Genomic DNA, 9,827 nt, shown 5'->3' with positions numbered 1-9,827 from the left:
CACACACACACACACACACACACACACACACACACACACACGCACGCACGCACGCACGCACGCACGCACGCGCACACACACACACAGAGGATATTAATAAATAGATTTCAATCAATCAATCTCTCTCTCCCCTCCCCTCCCTCTTCATCTCTCCCCCTCTCCTCTCTCTCTCTCTCTCTCTCTCTCTCTCTCTCTCTCTCTCTCTCTCTGTCACTTACCTTGCAGAGATTCGCTGTCTTCATACCATCGTTATTTGATAGATAAATTTCGCCCGAGTTAAAATTTTGCTTTTACTTTGAATCATAGTTTTAGAACATATGTAGACTCTAGATTTATAATAAGTTCTAATGAATTGAGTTTTTACGTTGATCCTGTAAATGGCAGTTATTGAAAAATTTTTTTATTTTTAGGTGTAAAGAAGTTTTCTGAATAGAAGCTGTAGATTAAGTAATGTTAAAAAAAATCCTATTTGATTATTCAAATATCAAAAGGTTTATAAAGTTTTAATTGAACTTGGAAGAGCTTCAAAGTAGGATTAAAATTTCGACTCGCGTCACGACCGTGAAGAAGTAATACGAAGACTCTTCACGTTCCCGTGTGATAAATTTACGTTTCAAGTAATGAAACAGAAATTTGTTTTTCTTTTAAAAATAATATCTGAAGAATTGTAACTTTCATGACTGATTTACTCACGCTTGATTAACAACCGAGTCGATAGCACATGTATCATTTACGAAGAACGATTTACAAACTATTCTATCGATTTACTATTCTTAATTAGTACCGATTAATTATTTAACTCGAAATTAAGAATAAGAAACGCATTATACACAACACACAACATACATAACCCAAACGTTATCCGACGCGAAACCTGAACTTGACGACAACAATCAAGCAGGTTAGATTTTACGGACAGAATTAAGAGTAACATAATAGAAATCTGATTTATCGGCCGCTTTTAATTGTTGGTAAGTCAGGATGCGACTAGAGGCTACATTGGTTACAGCATGCTTGTAGCATGTCAGATTGTCAATCGTGTGAATTATTATAATTACTTTTGGCAATGTTTACTAATATCGAATAATCTAGAATTATTCAACTTTGAAATATTAAATTTAATATTAATTCAAAAATTAAATTTTATTTTTTTTAATTTAATTATTTGCGAACTAAAAGAATATTCCTCGAAATGAAATATTTGGTTGCCCTGAAAAGGGCAGATTAATTATTAATTGCTGTGAACAATTTTCTTTTTTAGAGTGTGTTTTTTTACGCGCGTGTGTGTGTTTTTGTACGTGTGTATGTTTTTGTACGCGCGAGTGTGTGAGCGTTTATTATGTGAGACAGAATAACTCTTTGTCCTTAGACAGCTGATTGCAACAAGTGCTCTTTGTCGCTCGCGTCAGACGGTGCGCCCGGCACCGCCCCTGCTTACCTTCTATACGCAACTTGTGATTCAATAACTTTATCCTTTAATAACTCAAAAAATAAGCGTCGTATAAAATTTTCGTAAAGGAAAAGTCGTCTTAGAATTCAGCCAGGAACACGTCTGTGCAAGGACAAGGGGTTTTTCTGAATCTCTCTGTAGAGTAAGATTTTAAGGTAGCAATGTCGAAATCTATAGTTCCGAAATAAAATATTATTTTTTATAGTAATAATTGACCGTTGACTGTTAGAAATATTTATAAATGTTATGAAAGAAATCATATCGGAAAAAAACGGTAATTTTGTTTTGTTCCATATTTAGCAATTTTTAATCCACTTGCGCCCATATTACTTCGCGTTAAGTAGTGGGACGGATTTACTCTGTTAACCCCTAAAATCTCAGAGGTGGAACAAGCTGCTGTAGAGTATTTAATGATTTTACTTGATATTTCCGAATATAAATGGTATGTCAATTTTGCAAAACCCAAATCAATTTTCAAACGGCGGTTGGTAACATTTCTATTCGAAGTAGGATTCCGAACGCACCCAAGATTATAGCACATAGAGTGCAGTCCACTTGACACTACAAATGCTTCGAAACTGATTAACCAATCGGAAGAAAGAATTTTATTAACTGACCAAAAAATACTTCGAAGTATTAAGTGGACCATAGTGAATCATAAACAGAATGAAAAATCTGGATACTGATTGGTAGGCTATAAGATAATAGACACAGAATTCCAACTCGTCGAAAATTTATCGCTATTGCTTTATCCCGTGTTCCTATGTACATTGACATATGCATTCTCGTATGTCGGATTGCTCTGGTCCTATCGCTATTGCTATCACTATTTCTATCGCTATCACTGTTGCCTCGCATGGTGTTTAGAGCTTTACAGTCAATTGGGACTTGTAGCGGATTGCTATATATAATGAATGTAGGTAATGATCGTCACACGGATTCACAAGTAATAACGTTTATTTATAAGCACATACAATATCTTAACGCGACAATGTAAAGAGATGATGTCGTGTTTGAGGACGGTTAAAAAATGAATAATCATGAGAGTGTCTCTAGGTGGGCAATTGAATATAGTGTTCGTGAGAGCGCGCCATCTGGTTGCGGAGTATGTCTAAATGAGTATAAGGCATGAAGTATAACTGAAAGAATGTATGTGTATATGTATATGAAAGTGTGAATGTGTCTCCACAGACTTGTAGCGGATTGCTACATACAATATAATAAACGAAGCAACGGAATTCGTTCACTATGGAGGCCAGACTCGAAGCTGTTTGATCGGCTGTGGTGTTTCGTCTCGGACCCACACTAGACTCATCAGTAAATGCTATGTAATGTGAGCTCTGCCTCAGAATCAATTTAGGTTGTTATCCTATTTAAAGGAAATTCGCGTGACTGCGGTGCTTTCGCGAATCCGAATGAGTTCCATTGGACCTCTGGTGGCGAGTCGCCACAGACTATATCACTTTCTCTCTCGCACAGATGTTGACTTCACATTCAGCGCTCAATTCTGCTTCCAGTAGTATATGTTCTAAGGTTGCAATCCTATAATATATAGAGTGGAGTAAAAGTATAATATGAAAACCCTGAAAAAGTATAAATTTTAGCATTATCTAAGATGTTCGACTGATGATTAAAACCTTTAAATGTTACTCAAGATCATGATCTTGATATCATATGTTAGTGCCAGCAAGCCAATGTGGCAAGATTCTAATCCAGCTAGTAATCCAACAGAAAAATAAGCATCGTGAGCCGCAGGCTTTAACAATATGCCGTGTTGGACACAATATACAGTATTGGATCTTATCTAGATAAAATTATCTATAATAGATGATCATTTAAATGAAATTTTGATCTTATTTTTTTTCTTAAATGAAATTTTTTATCTTATCTTTATCTAGATAATAAAAATATTAATTATCTTTATCTGCATTTTAGATGAAAAAAAGTGTCATCTTTATCTAGAATGACATTTAGATAATTTAGTTTACATTTTACATTATTGAAAATGTGCTGAATATTGAAATATTCGCTTTTATGCAGTTCATGTTTGTAGTTCATGTTTGCAGAAAAATTTTCAGCCTCAAGGAGAAAGTGGGTTCAGTAGTAGATAGGTCTATTCGTGTTGCTTGCATTTTTTCTATTCGGCACCTTCGCTGTCTTTCTTTTCAAGGTCAAATATATGTATATCTATCTCATTTTAAAAAATATTTGGGGATTTTATGCAACGCGAACACACCTTATATAATTATTCTCTTGCACTCAAGTGATTTGAGAGTTGATTGTGTATTTTGAAATAAAGAGAAAATTACAAAAGTGAGCAAATTCACTAAATATTAACCAATTAAATTATAATTATTTAGTGAATTTGCTCACTTTTGCAATTTTTACCTTATTTCGAGATACACAATCCACCCTCTGTTTTTTATTTTTTACACCAGACTGCACTAGACGTGCAGAGAGTTGTAGTGCATAGAATTCTCTTTCTCTCTTTCGCCAAACATGTAGCGGATTGGCACATATAATATTTTATCGCGACAATGTAACTCGATGTGTCTCGTGTATCTGATTAAAAGAACGAAGAAGAAAAAAGTCTAGATGGGAAATTCAGTATCGAGTTCGTGAGAGCGCGCCATCTGATCACGGAGTGCGTGCGTGCGTGCGTGCGTGCGTGCATGCGTGCGTGCGTGCGTGTATGGAAGTGTGGATGTGTCTCCACATATACTCCCCTCCGAGAGTCTATGGATGAATAGGCGCGAATTGTACTTTTTTAGGTTTATCACATCTTTCCTTTGGTGTATCGTACGCTACAGCCATGTTTTCTATCGATTCTTCTTGTGGCCATTCAGGTATTTCTTCTACGTTGAGTAAGAAGGCGGGTTTCAGCCTTTCGGTCAATAAGGCAACGTCCATTCATATAGATTACGTAAACATATTCATTTTCCACTTCGTGTGGCCCGGTATGAGGATGTTGGAGTGATTTTCGGATGCCATCTTCACTGACGAAAACGTGTGTGGCCTGTTCTAGTCGCTGCTGTCGGAAGGCTGTCCGTTTTCCATGGTGTTACGTTGGTTGTGGATGGAGTTGCCGTATGCGTTTACGAAGTGCCATGCCGAAGGTCTCCGTATCTTCTGTAAGGCCTCGGTTTTTTAAAAATTCCCCGAGTACTTTCAGCGGTGCGCCATAGACTAACTTCGCTGGAGATCATTTTAGATCTTCTTTCAGGCATGTGCGAAGGCCCAGCAGTACTGTAGGCAATAGGTCGAGCCATTGTTTCCCATCTTCATGGCAGGTTATAGAAGTTTTAAAGGTGCGGTGCCATCTCTCAATCAGACCATTTGACGCTGATAAGAGGACGTTCTTGTCTTCTTGCTGCCCAAGAATTTCGAGAGTGCTTGGAACAGACTAGCCTCGAATTGTCTTGATCAGTAGTGATAACGGCAGGTGTGCCAAAGCGTGCTACCCAGCCGTCGATGAATGCTGCAGCAACTATTTGCGCGACCATGTTGGGGAAAAGAATGGCTTCAAGCCATCTGGAAAAACGGTCATGATTAAACAATACCTACCTCTTACCTCTGGTAGAGGGCCGATAAGCTCCAGATGAACTTGATGGAAACGCTAGTCTGGTGTTGGAATTTTTTTGGGTATGTTTCTGATATGCCGTTGAATTTTGCTACGCTGGCATTGAAGGCAGGTACGTGCTCAATGAGTGATGTCTCTATTGATTCCCGGCCAAACGAATTTTTGTCCAATTTGATGTTTGGTGGCTCTACCGCTGGAATGTGCCACTACATGCACAGCGTCGAAGATCCGTTTCCTCAGAGTTCCTGGGACATAAGGTCGTATCGCGTCTTTTGAGCAGTCGCATTAAAGTGGTGTGGTTGAGCCTGGTAACGTGAATTCTTTTAACTCTAATGCTGATTCGTCTTTCAGAAGTTCTTGAAGCTCTTCATCTTTCGCCTATTCCGTGGACAGTTCTTCCGTAGTAGTTTTTACTGGCACTTGAATAGCGTTGATGCGTGATAACATGTCAGGAACGACATTTTCCTGTCCAGCGATATGTATAATGTTTGTCGTGAATTTAGCAATTAAATCTAGATGTCGAGCTTGCCGAAGTGACGCTTTGTCCAATCATTGTCTAAATGCGTGAGTTATTGACTTGTGATAGTTCTAATAGTAACTATGACCTTGAAGGATGTCTTTAAAATATTTAATACTTTCGTAGATCGCTAGAAGCTCTCGGTTATACGTGCTATATTTCTTTTGTATGTCACTGAGTTTTTTAGAATAAAATGTTATAGGTGACAATTGATCACTCACCTGTTCTAATGAAGCTCCGATAGCAGTGTCCGATGCGTCAATGGAGAGAAGTAGCGTTGTTCCTTCGATCGGGTGTGTTAATAGAGTGGCGTTTGTGAGCTCCGCTTTGCAGGCTTTAAATGCGGCTATGGTCTCGGCATTCCGAGGCACAGTTCTTTTATCGTTTTTCTTGCTATCTTTCAGTAGCTCGTTTAGCGGTCTCTGATTTTTGCATGCTTGTCTGCCCGAGGTTTGATACCCTCGCTGTTAATCTCATGTCCGAGAAATTCTATGTTTCTCTGTCCAAAGTTGCACTAGGTTGATCGTTATGCCTACCTCCTGGAGTCGCTGGAAGACTTGACACAGATCTTTTTGATGATTGTTGCTCCTTATCTGTTGAGGCTACGAGCACGTCATCTACGTAAACAAAACAACATTCTAACTCTTGTAGGACCTGATTCATGAGTCGCTGGAAGGTTTGTGCTGCATTCAGCCGTAGGCCGAAAGGCATGGTTACGAATTCGAACAGACCAAAGGGCGTAGTTACCGCAGTCTTTGGAATGTTTTCCTCGAGGACAGGTACCTGGTAGTATGCTTTAACTAGATCAAGCGTGGTGAATACATGTTTATCGTACAGATGGTTGGCGAGGTCGTGTATATGAGGCAGCGGGTATCAGTCTGGTCGTCACCGCCTTCAGATCTCGGTAATCTCCACAAGGTCTCCACACTCCGGGTGCTTCTTCGGTATCAGATGCAATGGTGCCGTCCAAGGGCTATTGGAAGGTCGACAGATTCCAAGCTGCACCAAATGTGCGAATTCTGTTTTCGCAGTTCTCAGCTTGTCTGGCGGTAGTTGTCGCAGTCGACTGGCAATTGGAGGACCTTTAGTTTGGATGTGGTAAAAAATTCCATGTGCTGTGTTCTGTTTACCGGTAACTGCGGTTTCTTAATGACTCTTCGGTAATCCGCCAGGATATGATGCTGAAGTGAAATCTATATCGTCTTGACGAAAGCGTAGGCAATTTGTCGCTTAAACTCTGAAATGTTTAGTTTTTTTTTTTTTAAAGAAATGTGTTGACTCTTACTTTGCCTTTTATTTATTATTATTTATGTTTAATTGCATTAATTTATCGATTAGACGCTCACCTTGAATGTCCACTATAAAGCTGTAGTGTTTGAGTAAGTCTGCTCCTATGACTGGACGTGAGACGTCGGCCACGGTGAATTGCCACGTGACTAGTCTGTGTATTCCAAGGTCTAGCGTAAGTATTTTTTGTCCATACGTCTTGATCTATGAGCCGTTAACAGCGTATAAAACGGTGTCGATAAGACTGTTTTCTTGATTCCCGACAACGGTAAAAGCGAGATATCCGCGCCTGTATTGACGAGAAAAGTTAGGCTTGTTGCTCTGTCGGTAACATGGAGCCGGGAAGATACCTCGAGACCGTCGTTGGTAGCTCCGATTGACGGCGGTCTTATTCCTTGAATATTGTAACGTCCTGATTTAGAACTTACAGTGCTCCGCTTTGTTTTCCGGTCAATCTGCTGCACGGACTTTACCGAGGGACGCCCGGAGCGCGGTAACTGGTCGAGATGAATGGTTTTCACTGGAACTATCGCGAGACACGAAAGAACTACCGAGAAAGGGGACGAAACCCAACTAAGAACTACAGAGAGCTAAATTATCTCCTTCAAAAATTGAAGTGGATATCGAGATGGATAAAACAAAAATAATAATAAAAAAAATAAAAAAATTAGAATACCCACATTAATTGCTGGCACGAAATCAGATGAATCCGATTTAACATCTGACGGTTTAAGTCAAATGGGATTAAGTATTCTGCAAAAAAAAAATGAAAAAACCATATAACACTGAGGATTCAGTGTCAGTGAACGCAGTGAATATATTTAGAATAAAACTCAGTGAACGCAGTGAATATATTGTTAAAAGACGAAACGCAGGGAAACTTGAGAAATACACGGTGGATATACAAGAATGAAATTCAGATTACACAGTAAAATAAAAGCGTGCGATCAGCATGGGAGTCAGTTAGCAACTGCCAGGTCGTCATCAGCCGTATTCTTTGTACGCCTCGGTCCTTTCGTTAGACTCAATATTTTGGATAGATAATCATGGTATGCTGCTCTGTTTACTTCCAGCATCGATTGGTAGCTCCTCTTGAGGCGTAATGGTACTTGATGTTCGCACAGTGTGATACATGGATTTTCTTAATATTAATTATATTTTATATTTAACAATATGAAAATGAGAATAATAGAATAATAATTATAAAAGGTAAGTAACAAAATTAAAATATAATGAAAGAGACTTAGTAATTTAAAACTACAATAATAAAATACAATATTTACATGTCGTTGGGCATATTCGCAATTATGTACTTATATTAAAATAATACAATAATGATAAAATATCAATAATAAAATAGTCATAAAAGTAGTTATAGAGATTAAAAATAATGCGCGGGTTCAAGCCGGCGTTCCTAAAACCATTAACAAGGTAGAATATAAAGGGGAAAATCGGACGACGTTACAATATCTTTTGCTTGTGCACTACAGGGTGGCGTGCATTTGCGTGCTTGGTCGCCGAATCTCTGATGGTAATAGCACTGACCTGTGTCTTTTGTTGCGGTGTCGTGCGTATTGTCCGGTGATCGTGTATGACTTTTACTGCGGCTCCTTGCTCGAGATTGTTTGGTCAACTTTTCTATTTGGATTGACAAAGTAGCCATTTGCTTGATCAACTGTTGCATAGTATCTTGGTAATTTGTTAGAGTTGCCTGTACTGCATAGATGTCCACCGATGAAGGGTTCTTTGAGCTTGACCGCGCATTTCAGCTAATTTTTCCAAATTAGCGCTATCAAATATTAGAAACATCTTTTGAATGCGGGTAGGCATGCATATTGTCAAAGGATTCGCAGAAGGCTCTCAATGGCATTCTCTCCTGCAAGAGCTCTCATTTCACGTAGCAGTTGTGATGGTTTTTTTTCGCCGAGCTCGATGCCCAATAAAAGCGTTCGCATCTGTTTCTCTTGCGAGTTTGTAAATCTTGCGATTAAGGTTTCTTTAAGTCTATTGTACTTATCGTTTTCTGGGGGATTCTTCAGAATGTCCGTGACTGTAATCATCGTGGCCTCATCAAGGTGGCGAATGACCGCACTGTATTTAACGTCGTCCGCTGTATTTAACGTCGACGCGATAAGTGCTGAATTCGGACTCTAATTGGACGAACCATAGCTTTGGGTGATTTTTCCAGAAGGTGAGAAATCGAATGAATCTGAATTCCGCGCTGAATTTCTCGAGACATCCGTGATACCTGATTTAGTGTGTTTTCTGGATGCTATGTGCGAGTTTTCTTCTCCTATGGATGCGTTAACCGGAAGAGTTGGCGGCGGTGTCCTTGGTAACATATTGGCATGTGCTCACCGTGTTAGTAATAATGGCGCGCGATTGTGCGATTCGCGATTGCGATCTGTTGATCACGTCGGGGTCACCAATTATATAACAGATTGATACATATAATATCTTATCGCGACAATATAACTCGATGTGTCTCGTGTATCTGGACGGTTAAAAGAACGAAGAAGAAAGAAAGTCTAGATAGGAAATTCAGTATCGTGTTCGTGAAAGCGCGCCATCTGATCGCGGTGCGTGCGTGCATGCGTGTGTGTGTGTGTGTGTGACTATTGTGGATAAAAACTCAAGCAAAAATTTTAAAAAATCGTTGAAGAAGGTGAATAATATAGACGACAACAGAAATAAAAATTGTGCTCACCTCACGAAGTCAACAAGTCACATACAAAGTAATAGTAAATTACACGAGAATTGCAGAATATCATCGCAAAAATTAAAGACATTTGCTGAGATATATTGCTGTAATATTAAGGTTGTAACGCTAAAGATGACTTAAACAGAAATCGAAATGATATGTTATTATTAATTAAATGTACATCTCGAAATTTTTAATAACCAGAAGTTGACTCTTATAGACTTTTGTATAAATTTTTTTATTATTTGTTGTAACTGTAAATATAAGTCTTAAAATAAAAAAAATTATCTGG

Source organism: Trachymyrmex septentrionalis, unplaced genomic scaffold (assembly GCF_001594115.1).
Source record: "Trachymyrmex septentrionalis isolate Tsep2-gDNA-1 unplaced genomic scaffold, Tsep1.0 scaffold159, whole genome shotgun sequence".
Classification (NCBI taxonomy): Eukaryota; Metazoa; Arthropoda; class Insecta; order Hymenoptera; family Formicidae; genus Trachymyrmex; species Trachymyrmex septentrionalis.
This window is presented reverse-complemented; position numbering follows the sequence as displayed.